Source organism: Polyergus mexicanus, unplaced genomic scaffold (assembly GCF_030449975.1).
Source record: "Polyergus mexicanus isolate NDT 795.1 unplaced genomic scaffold, iyPolMexi1.0 SCAF_82, whole genome shotgun sequence".
NCBI classification, from domain to species: domain Eukaryota; kingdom Metazoa; phylum Arthropoda; class Insecta; order Hymenoptera; family Formicidae; genus Polyergus; species Polyergus mexicanus.
The window spans coordinates 35,001-45,000 of NW_027223402.1; the positions used below are offsets into that span (position 1 = coordinate 35,001).

A 10,000-nucleotide genomic window follows, 5' to 3' on the forward strand; every position below is an offset into this window, starting at 1 on the left:
CGAGACTCTCTCCTTAAGCTTCGTAGCCGCAACCGGCGTCGCGTCGCGTCGCGCGCGACCCGTTGAGGCTCGTTGCGCAAATTGCGAAATTACATGAATGCGATTCGGAGCAGAAGACGCTTTCCCGATCGCGCTCTTGCCAAGCGCAGAGTTACGATCCGGCGTTAGCGCGTACCGGTGGTAACCTACGCCCGTCCGTGCGTCCGCAACGCTCGTGAACGCGCCCCTCCCCGCACCGGGGCAGCGGTCAGCGTGTTTGTACGCGAGCGCGCGGCTATCGGACGAACGGGCGAGAGGACGGATCACACCCGATCAAGTCCGACGGTTTCTTCAAAGAACATTCCGCCCCGGCTCTTCCAAATATATATATTATTATATTATATGTACGGGGAAGAGACGCTCCGATCGCGAAACAACTTTTGTGCCGTAGCCTCCCCAGCGGTGGCGGCGGTCCGCGCGCGTGCTCGGACGCGCGCGGCCAGGCTGATCGAAGGGCCAACGATTTTATCTCTCTCTCTTCGGAGAGGAGACTAAGATGGATGAACGAAGCGTTCGTTGAACGCAAGAATTGCAAAACGATTACCCTGAACGGTGGATCACTTGGCTCGTGGGTCGATGAAGAACGCAGCTAATTGCGCGTCAACTTGTGAACTGCAGGACACATGAACATCGACATTTCGAACGCACATTGCGGTCCACGGATACAATTCCCGGACCACGCCTGGCTGAGGGTCGTTTTAGTACCTCGAAACTGCTTGCGCCTTTGCGCGCCGGGCCACCGTGCCCGTTCGCGCAAACGGTGTACGAGCGATAGTTGGACGTTCGCCCGAGACGAGCCGTCCCGAGAGGCGGCCCCTTGGCGTCGTCTGAAATAACACCGAGGAAAAGGAAGAGTGAGAGCAGCGTACGCACACACGCAGTAAGTAAAGATAGGGAGCCTGCGCGCGCGCGCCCGGAAACTGTCGAAGGAGAGAGGGAGTAGAAGACACGCGCACACACGTTGCGTTATCCCTCTCGCGGTCTCCCGGTGCGCCAGCGCGCGCTCGCGCCTCTTACGCGCGAGTCTTGGTGCGCGCCACCTTCCGCGCAAACGGTAGGAGAGAACCGCGGCGCGTCGTCGCCCGGCGGTACGCGGAGAGAAAAGAGCGAGAGAGCCCTCCTTAACGCGGGTGAATCGCGAGCCGACCGCTTGTCCGAGTCCACGAAATTCTCGAAAACGAATATAGGGGACCGGCACGCGTCGTCGTGTACTCGTCGAATCCGATTCGCCCCGTCGTATCCCATATCCGTGCATAACACACGATATGCGGAGAGAAAATTTGAAGGATGTGGGTGATAGAGATGTACGTGTACGCGCACACTCGCTCGCAATGTATCTCGCGTCCCCGGCGATCGAAGATGACGCGATCCGCGCCGATCTTATTCGTTGTTTGCAAGCAGACAACTCGAACGAGATTCGATCGGCTTACATTTCCTCCTATTAGCGGCTGCGAGCCGCGCGTGGAAGAATCGTTGTCACAAACAACACGTCTCCTCGCCACTCCTCCGAGTACAATGCGAAGCCGCTGTGCCGGCGCTGCCGCTCTCCCGACGCTCGCTCTCTAAGTGAGAAAAGAGCCGGCGGAGGAGGCGGCGCGGCCACGGTTATCGAAAACTAAACTCTTTGACGACCTCAGAGCAGGCGAGATTACCCGCTGAATTTAAGCATATTATTAAGCGGAGGAAAAGAAACTAACTAGGATTTCCTTAGTAGCGGCGAGCGAACAGGAAAGAGCCCAGCACCGAATCCCGCGGTTCCGCCGCAGGGAAATGTGGTGTTTGGGAGGATCCGCTTATCCCGAGGTGTCGCGTCGCGTCCAAGTCCATCTTGAATGGGGCCACTTACCCGTAGAGGGTGCCAGGCCCGTAGCGACCGGTGCGCGTCTCGGGAGGATCTCTCCTTAGAGTCGGGTTGCTTGAGAGTGCAGCTCTAAGTGGGTGGTAAACTCCATCTAAGGCTAAATACGACCACGAGACCGATAGCGAACAAGTACCGTGAGGGAAAGTTGAAAAGAACTTTGAAGAGAGAGTTCAAGAGTACGTGAAACCGTTCAGGGGTAAACCTAAGAAACCCAAAAGATCGAACGGGGAGATTCATCGTCAGCGGCGCTGGCTTCGCGTCGGTGGGCGATGTCCCGCGGAGTCCTCGCGGCTCTCGCGCGGGCACGCTACCGTGCGTCGATGTCCGGCGCTCGTCGTCGTGCACTTCTCCCCAAGTAGAACGTCGCGACCCGCTGGGTGTCGGTCTACGGTCCGGGTGCGGTGACTGTCGCGTCGCCGGTAAAACGGCACGCGACAAACCCCCGGTCGCCCGGCCGGCTGCTCGGCGGTACGCGCAAGGTATCAGGCCGCACTATTTACGGTGCGTCGAGGCCGTCGCAAGCGCGCGCCACGGTACTCGGAGGTTACGGACTTTGCGCCGTCCCCGGTCCTGGCCCGCTGTTGGTTGAAGTACGGTTCACCTTCGACAGGCCTGTCGAACGTCCCTCTTATTCCCTTGTGGGAATCGAGGGGGATCTATACCGGTCGGCGACGCTACTGCTTTGGGTACTCTTAGGACCCGTCTTGAAACACGGACCAAGGAGTCTAACATGTACGCGAGTCATTGGGACTTGTCGCGAGACCTAAAGGCGTAATGAAAGTGAAGATCGACCCTGGCCGTCGATCGAGGGAGGATGGGCCGCGTCGCGATGCGGCCTCGCACTCCCTGGGCGTCTCGTTCTCATCGCGAGAAGAGGCGCACCCAGAGCGTACACGTTGGGACCCGAAAGATGGTGAACTATGCCTGGTCAGGACGAAGTCAGGGGAAACCCTGATGGAGGTCCGTAGCGATTCTGACGTGCAAATCGATCGTCGGAACTGGGTATAGGGGCGAAAGACTAATCGAACCATCTAGTAGCTGGTTCCCTCCGAAGTTTCCCTCAGGATAGCTGGCACTCGACCGTTCCCCACGGAACGCGAACGAGTCTCATCTGGTAAAGCGAATGATTAGAGGCCTTGGGGCCGAAACGACCTCAACCTATTCTCAAACTTTAAATGGGTGAGATCTCTGGCTTTCTTGAATTATGAAGCCACGAGCATCTCGGATCAGAGTGCCAAGTGGGCCATTTTTGGTAAGCAGAACTGGCGCTGTGGGATGAACCAAACGCAGAGTTAAGGCGCCCAACTCGACGCTCATGGGACACCATGAAAGGCGTTGGTTGCTTAAGACAGCAGGACGGTGGCCATGGAAGTCGGAATCCGCTAAGGAGTGTGTAACAACTCACCTGCCGAAGCAACTAGCCCTGAAAATGGATGGCGCTGAAGCGTCGAGCCTATACTCTGCCGTCAGCGGCAAGTGGGGCGGCAACGGGAGCGCCGGGCGCGTCGTGTCTTGTTGGTACGGTGTCGCAAGGTCTCTCGCGTCGTCACGAAGCCCTGACGAGTAGGAGGGTCGCGACGGTGAGCGCAGAAGGGTCTGGGCGCGAGCCTGCCTGGAGCCGCCGTCGGTGCAGATCTTGGTGGTAGTAGCAAATACTCCAGCGAGGCCCTGGAGGACTGACGTGGAGAAGGGTTTCGTGTGAACAGCCGTTGCACACGAGTCAGTCGATCCTAAGCCCTAGGAGAAATCCTATGTCAATGACGGCGTACAATATACTCGAGTGTCGAAGAAACACAGCAACAAAACAGCAGAACCGAGCGAGTCGCGCACGAACGTCGCTTTACGCGCGCGTTCCGTTGCCGCTGGCGAGCGACGTTTTGATGATGATGATGATGATGTATATAAAGACACACGCCCGTCGGGCGAAAGGGAATCCGGTTCCTATTCCGGAACCCGGCAGCGGAACCGCATACAATTCGGGCCCTCGTAAGAGTGTTCGTCGGGGTAACCCAAAATGACCTGGAGACGCCGTCGGGAGATCCGGGAAGAGTTTTCTTTTCTGTATAAGCGTTCGAGTTCCCTGGAAACCTCTAGCAGGGAGATAGGGTTTGGAACGCGAAGAGCACCGCAGTTGCGGCGGTGTCCGGATCTTCCCCTCGGACCTTGAAAATCCAGGAGAGGGCCACGTGGAGGTGTCGCGCCGGTTCGTACCCATATCCGCAGCAGGTCTCCAAGGTAAAGAGCCTCTAGTCGATAGAATAATGTAGGTAAGGGAAGTCGGCAAATTGGATCCGTAACTTCGGAATAAGGATTGGCTCTGAGGAGCGGGGCGTGTCGGGCTTGGTCGGGAAGCGGGTCTGGCTGACGTGCCGGGCCTGGGCGAGGTGAACGGTCGGCGTTCTCGCGCCGGTCCCGGGATCCGAGCTCGGTCCCGTGCCTTGGCCTCCCGCGGATCTTCCTTGCTGCGAGGCTTCCGTGGCGGCGCGAGCCGTCGTGGTCGTCCTCTTCGGCCGCCATTCAACGCTCAGCTCAGAACTGGCACGGACTAGGGGAATCCGACTGTCTAATTAAAACAAAGCATTGCGATGGCCCTCGCGGGTGTTGACGCAATGTGATTTCTGCCCAGTGCTCTGAATGTCAACGTGAAGAAATTCAAGCAAGCGCGGGTAAACGGTTTACTACTTGCCGTTTACCCATAAAGCGGCCACAACCGCGCGCTGATCCCGGATCCCCGGTGCAAAGGAGCCGGCTGGTCGCATTTAAAGTAGCAGCGAGCAAGGCCCGTAGCGGGGCTCTCGCGCCGGTTACTCGTCAAACGTGTGCTGCAGGCACGACACGAGAACTGTTTTTACAGGTCTGGTATCAGTCAACCATGTACTGACTACCTTGAAAGCGGCCGGAATCTGCCACGTGATTACGGGTATCCGGTTACAAAGCGGGCAGCCCGATCGCATATATTGAGCATGCACAACATCGCGTGCACATGGTAGCAGGTGTTTACACTTGCGACGGTTACTCGTCAAACGCGTGCTTGCACAACACGAGGACTGAGGGGGGCAAGTGCCCACACTGGGCGGCTGACCAGTGTCTTGCCCATTTGGTGTCGGACTCTCAGGGGTAGTGGGAGTAGCGGAGGACACGGATCTCTGTTGAGAAATTTATGCGACGCTATGCCTTTAAGAGGGGGACTATAGGTCACCCCAACCTCGCTCTCTCAATCGTTGTCGACACGGCGGCAACAGAGGAGCGAGGTGCCTTGCTACCTGAGGACCATCGCAGGTACAATTAGAGTCAAGAAAAGTTCGGCGGCGAAACCGCGCCCTCTCTTAGCGAAGTCTTCGCCTTACCGGGTGTATGTAATCTGTTAAGGTATGTGCATTGTAATGGGCAAATCCACGGTGCGAAGACCCCGAGTGTATTAGTGGAAGGGGAGTAGTCAGCCGTTGAACCGCGGCGACACCCTGGTGGGTTACTGGGGGGCTAACCGCCCCCCAGGCCCCCGGTGCGGTCGTAACTATGACTCTCTTAAAGTTAGCCAAATGCCTCGTCATCTAATTAGTGACGCGCATGAATGGATTAACGAGATTCCCACTGTCCCTATCTACTCATCTCCATCCGTTCGTCTCTATTGTTCTTCGGTGCAGTAGAGAGGAACAGGGGTTGTCAATACTCGCCCACCGGGCCCTGCGCTTCTGAGGTCTTTGGCCCAGCGGCGACGGAACCGGTGGTTACTAATCTTTTCTTTTCTTTTCAGGTCTCCCCATACCTTTAGGAAAGCCACCCCTCTCTCTCTCTCTCTTTATCACCCCTCTTTAACAATACTTACTAACACTACTAACACTCATCACTCTTCTTTCTCTTTTTCGTCCCTCTACTCTCTTTCCCTCCTGAGCTAAAAGCTCTCACCTCAACCCCTTTTTCACTCCTTTTCGTACTATCTCTTTTGCTATCGCTTTTCTATCTCTATACTCTTTTCTCATTTACTTGCATAAAACAGCATGCAACGCTACGAGTCGGTGCCAGCATTGCTGGCCGAATGGCTCTAATGTAGCAACACACACACACATACACTCTCTCACACACTTACATTCTCTCTCTCTCCCTTTTCTTTCTCTCTTTTTCTTCCTTCTTTATTCCTTTCCTCTATTTCCTTAAACAGCATGTATCGCTACGAGTCGGTGTCAGCATTGCTGACCAAATGGCTCTTACGTAGCAACACACACACACACACGTTCTGTTTTTCTATCTCCTCTTTCTCCCCCTATTCTTTCTTTCTTTACTCCACTCCAATTAACAACTCTCACTAACAACTTCATTACTAACACTTTCATTGATCTGTCTACTCTGTCGCTTTTACCAATCCCTTAATACAGCATAGCTACGAGTCGGTGTCAGATTGACCAAATGGCTCTTATGTAGCGAGCGCACCTAGAAGCGTTGGTGGAACGTGTCTGTGGCCTTGTGGGCAACGCACTTTTAAGAAGTGGGGAGCCTGCAGTGGCTAGGGTCACGTTCCCGTACTCGGCTTTCCTATCCCCTCTACATCCAATCTCCCGGCAGCCCAACCCCATCCGTTTGTCTCTGTTGTGCCTCGGTACAGTGGAGAGAGACAGGGGCTGTTGTACTCACCCACCGGGCCCTGCGCTTCTGAGGTCTCAGACCCAGCGGCGACGGAACCGGGGGTTACTAATACTTTTCTCTTTTCAGGCTTCCATCCTTTGTCGTCGTTTTTCATTATTATCGCCCGGTCGTTTATTTCCAACTCGTCCGTTGTGGTAGGAAAATCGACGCATTAGAAATAGATAGATAGGTAGGCGTTTCCTCCTAATGGCGCCCGTCTTAAGGCTAAGGTCAAGGATCGTGCCGATAGTCTGAATGGCCGCGAAGACGAAAAAATCGCGGTCGCTAGCGGTCCACCACCTCGGGGTACCTGCTGTCCCCCCGTTGTATATAGGCTTGGCGGCGTAATGGTGGCTCTGCGCTGCTCGACTTCTTTTCCACCGTACTCGTGGGAACAAAAATGATGAATAATTTTCTAAAAATTTTGGTGAGGAGGAGTGCCCGCCTGGCAGATCGCTTCCCGCCAGGTGCAGCTGCTATTAGGGAGGCAAGGGACGTGCCTGTCGTCGAGTCGCGAGTACGCTCGTGCGCGCGCTTGGAGACAGCCTCCGCTTCCTCGAGAGCGCCTCACCAAGCTGTGCCCGAGCGATTCCGCGACGTAAAACGACTTTGCGCACAGCCCCAAGGTTGCGGCCTTCGCGCCGTTCGAGTTTTGTTAACGCGATGCGATAGTAGGAACAGCTTAATAAGGTCTTCACCGGCAATCATCGACCGGGAAGAAGAAATTAGGAATAGGGAATCTAGCACAAGATTAGTATCCGCGATTAGACCCGCGATTAGTTCCGCGAATAGTTCCGCGAAAAACCCCGCCGTAGAAAATAAGATTAGATACGCGAATGTTTCCCAATTAGAACCCCATAGTGTATGTGATCCGGGTTCCTCTTCGCAGCCGCAGCAACAAGCTCCGGCAAGTAGCGTCCCCTTTTCCTCATTTGCGTCCACGGGAGTGAGGATACTGCAGCTGAACATGAGGCGTTCAGCTGTAGTTACGGGTGAGGTGCGTCAGCTTGTCGCCGAAAAGCGACTTGACGTCCTGTTATTGCAGGAGTTGCACGTCAAGAAGCATGGCAAGAGCCACACCTTCGTTGGCTTAGGGAAGAATATGAGGGTAGCTGCTGTATGCTCAGAACGCCCCTGGGCTGCAGTGGCAGTCTGTAACCCTCAATTCCAAATGGTGTTTGTCTCGCAGCTTAGCACGACACATTGCGTCTGTGTGGAAGTGCAGGCTCCCAATTTTTCTTTCTACGTCGCATCGTGCTACTTCCAGTACAGCGACGAGATAGAGAAATACCTCAGACACCTCGAAGTGGTGCTTCATTCGCTGAGGGGGAAGAGATTGTTAGTGGCAGTAGACGCCAATGCTCGGTCGTCACTCTGGGGTCTCCAAGAGACAGACGAAAGAGGTGCGAAATTTGAAGACCTCATCCGAGCATATGGAGTAAACGTGGTGAATGATGTCGGACAGGGACCCACCTTTTGGACGGCAAGAGGTTCGTCTTTCATCGATGTAACCTTGACGTCGTCCTCCATGAACAAATTCATCAATGATTGGAAGGTGAGGCCCGACTGGACGACCAGCGACCACAACGCAGTCGACATCAGATTGAGGGTGCCAAAGGGGTCAGGTGGAGATCGGGGTGCCGCGAACATGAGGTTTGACACTCGTCGGGCTGATTGGGAGCGGTTCTCCGAGAGCTTGACTAATCTTTCAAGATCGAGACTGGAGGTCCTCGATGTCCGTTCTGCGAATAGAGTAGATGAGATGGCGGAGACGTTGGCAGCGGTACTCACCGAAGCCTGTTCCGCGTCGATGCCAAGAAAAAGACGATTTAGGAAGTCCAACCCGTGGTGGACGGTCGAATTAACTATACTCAAAAAGGGAGTATACAGAAAGAGGCGTGCACTCCAGAGAGGGCGGGACAAGCCCACTTACCTTTCTCTGAAGTTGGAATACCGCTCTTCTTTGCGGAAATACGGCAGAGAGGTGAGGAAGGCGAAGCTTGCGAGCTGGCGGAAGTTTGTCACATCGCACGGTAACTCGGAGCCCTGGGGATTCGTATATAAACTCCAGGCGAGAAAACTCCAAGTTGAGGGGGTGCTCAGCACACTCCGGTGTGGCGAATATTCCACGAAGACTTTAGAGGAGACCGCCGGCTACCTCCTAGACGTGCACACTCCGGATGACCGGGAACAGGATGACACGTTCGAACAACGTGAAATTCGTCTCGCTTCGAAAGTTTCCCCCGACACGGTCGACGCCTCATTCTTCACGGCGGCAGAAATGGCTGTAGCGGTGAAAACTTTTAAAAATAATAAGGCTCCAGGAATGGACCTTATTGAGGTTGCGGTTTTGAAAGCCGCTTGTAGGATAATTCCCGGTCAGTTTCTTAGATTATTTAACGGATGCCTTCAGTGGGGCGTCTTTCCCTCAATCTGGAAGGAGGGCTCGCTTCGAGTCCTTCTGAAGGGTGAGGACAAGGACGAGAAGGATCCGAAATCCTATAGACCCATCTGTCTCCTCTCCGTAGTAGGAAAACTTTTCGAGAAACTTCTCAAAACCCGCCTCATGGACGCGTCACTGGCACCGGGTAGGGTCTCCGATCGACAGTTCGGTTTCATGCCCGGAAGGTCGACGGAGGATGCTGTTGTGGAGATGCGGCGTATGGTTTCTGCCTCTGAAAAGAGGTACGCCGTCGCGCTTCTCTTCGACATCTCCGGGGCTTTTGACAACGTCTGGTGGCCTCTTGTACTAGCTAGTTTAAAAGAACGGAATTGCCCGCGGAACGTCTTCGAAGTCCTCCGGAGTTATTTCGAAAATCGGACAGTAAAAATCGCGTTCGGTGCTACAGAGGTGTCCAAGCGGGCCGCGAGGGGGTGCCCACAAGGTTCCGTCCTCGGTCCGACTTGTTGGAACCTCATGTTCGACGGCCTTCTGCGGCTCCTAGAAGGCTTGGTCGAAAATCGGTTTGCCGCGTACGCGGATGATCTCGTTGTCGTTATAAACGGGGATTCGCGAAACGAAATCGAATCTGAAGGCCAACGGGTGGTCAACGCGATCGTAAATTGGTGCGAGTCCGCGAAGCTTCAGATCTCCGAACGCAAGACTGAAGCTATAATATTAAAAAGCGCCGCGATAAATAGAAACCATATAGGCAGACGGGGAGGAGCACGTCCGGATAGGAAGCGTAGAAACAATAAAAAGATCGCGACTCTCGAAAGTAGGCCACCTATAATAAAAATCAAAAACACGAAGATAGGGTTTAAACAGACCGTCAAATATCTTGGCGTTTATATAGATAAATTCCTTAAAGTTAGAACGCATTGCCAATATTTGAAAAACAAAGTCGGGATACTCTTCCAAAAGCTAGGTGCGTTAGCGAGAGCCAACTGGGGCCTAAGATTTAGGGCACTATCCGCAATTTACCGGGGAGTGTTCGCACCGACGGTGGCTTATGCGGCCGCGGGGTGGGCAGACCTGTG

The 10,000-nt window shown here is 54.6% G+C and overlaps 1 non-coding gene and 1 pseudogene across 1 annotated transcript; both read left to right on the top strand.

Moving 5' to 3' along the window:
- The first annotated feature begins 580 nt into the window (after positions 1-580).
- On the top strand, positions 581-735 carry LOC138944067 (5.8S ribosomal RNA). Its single transcript, XR_011448641.1, has one exon. It is a non-coding gene; the product is annotated as a 5.8S ribosomal RNA (ribosomal RNA).
- Positions 736-1,667: 932 nt separating this feature from the next.
- Positions 1,668-5,540, top strand: LOC138944065 (large subunit ribosomal RNA; annotated as a pseudogene).
- Positions 5,541-10,000: the final 4,460 nt, after the last annotated feature.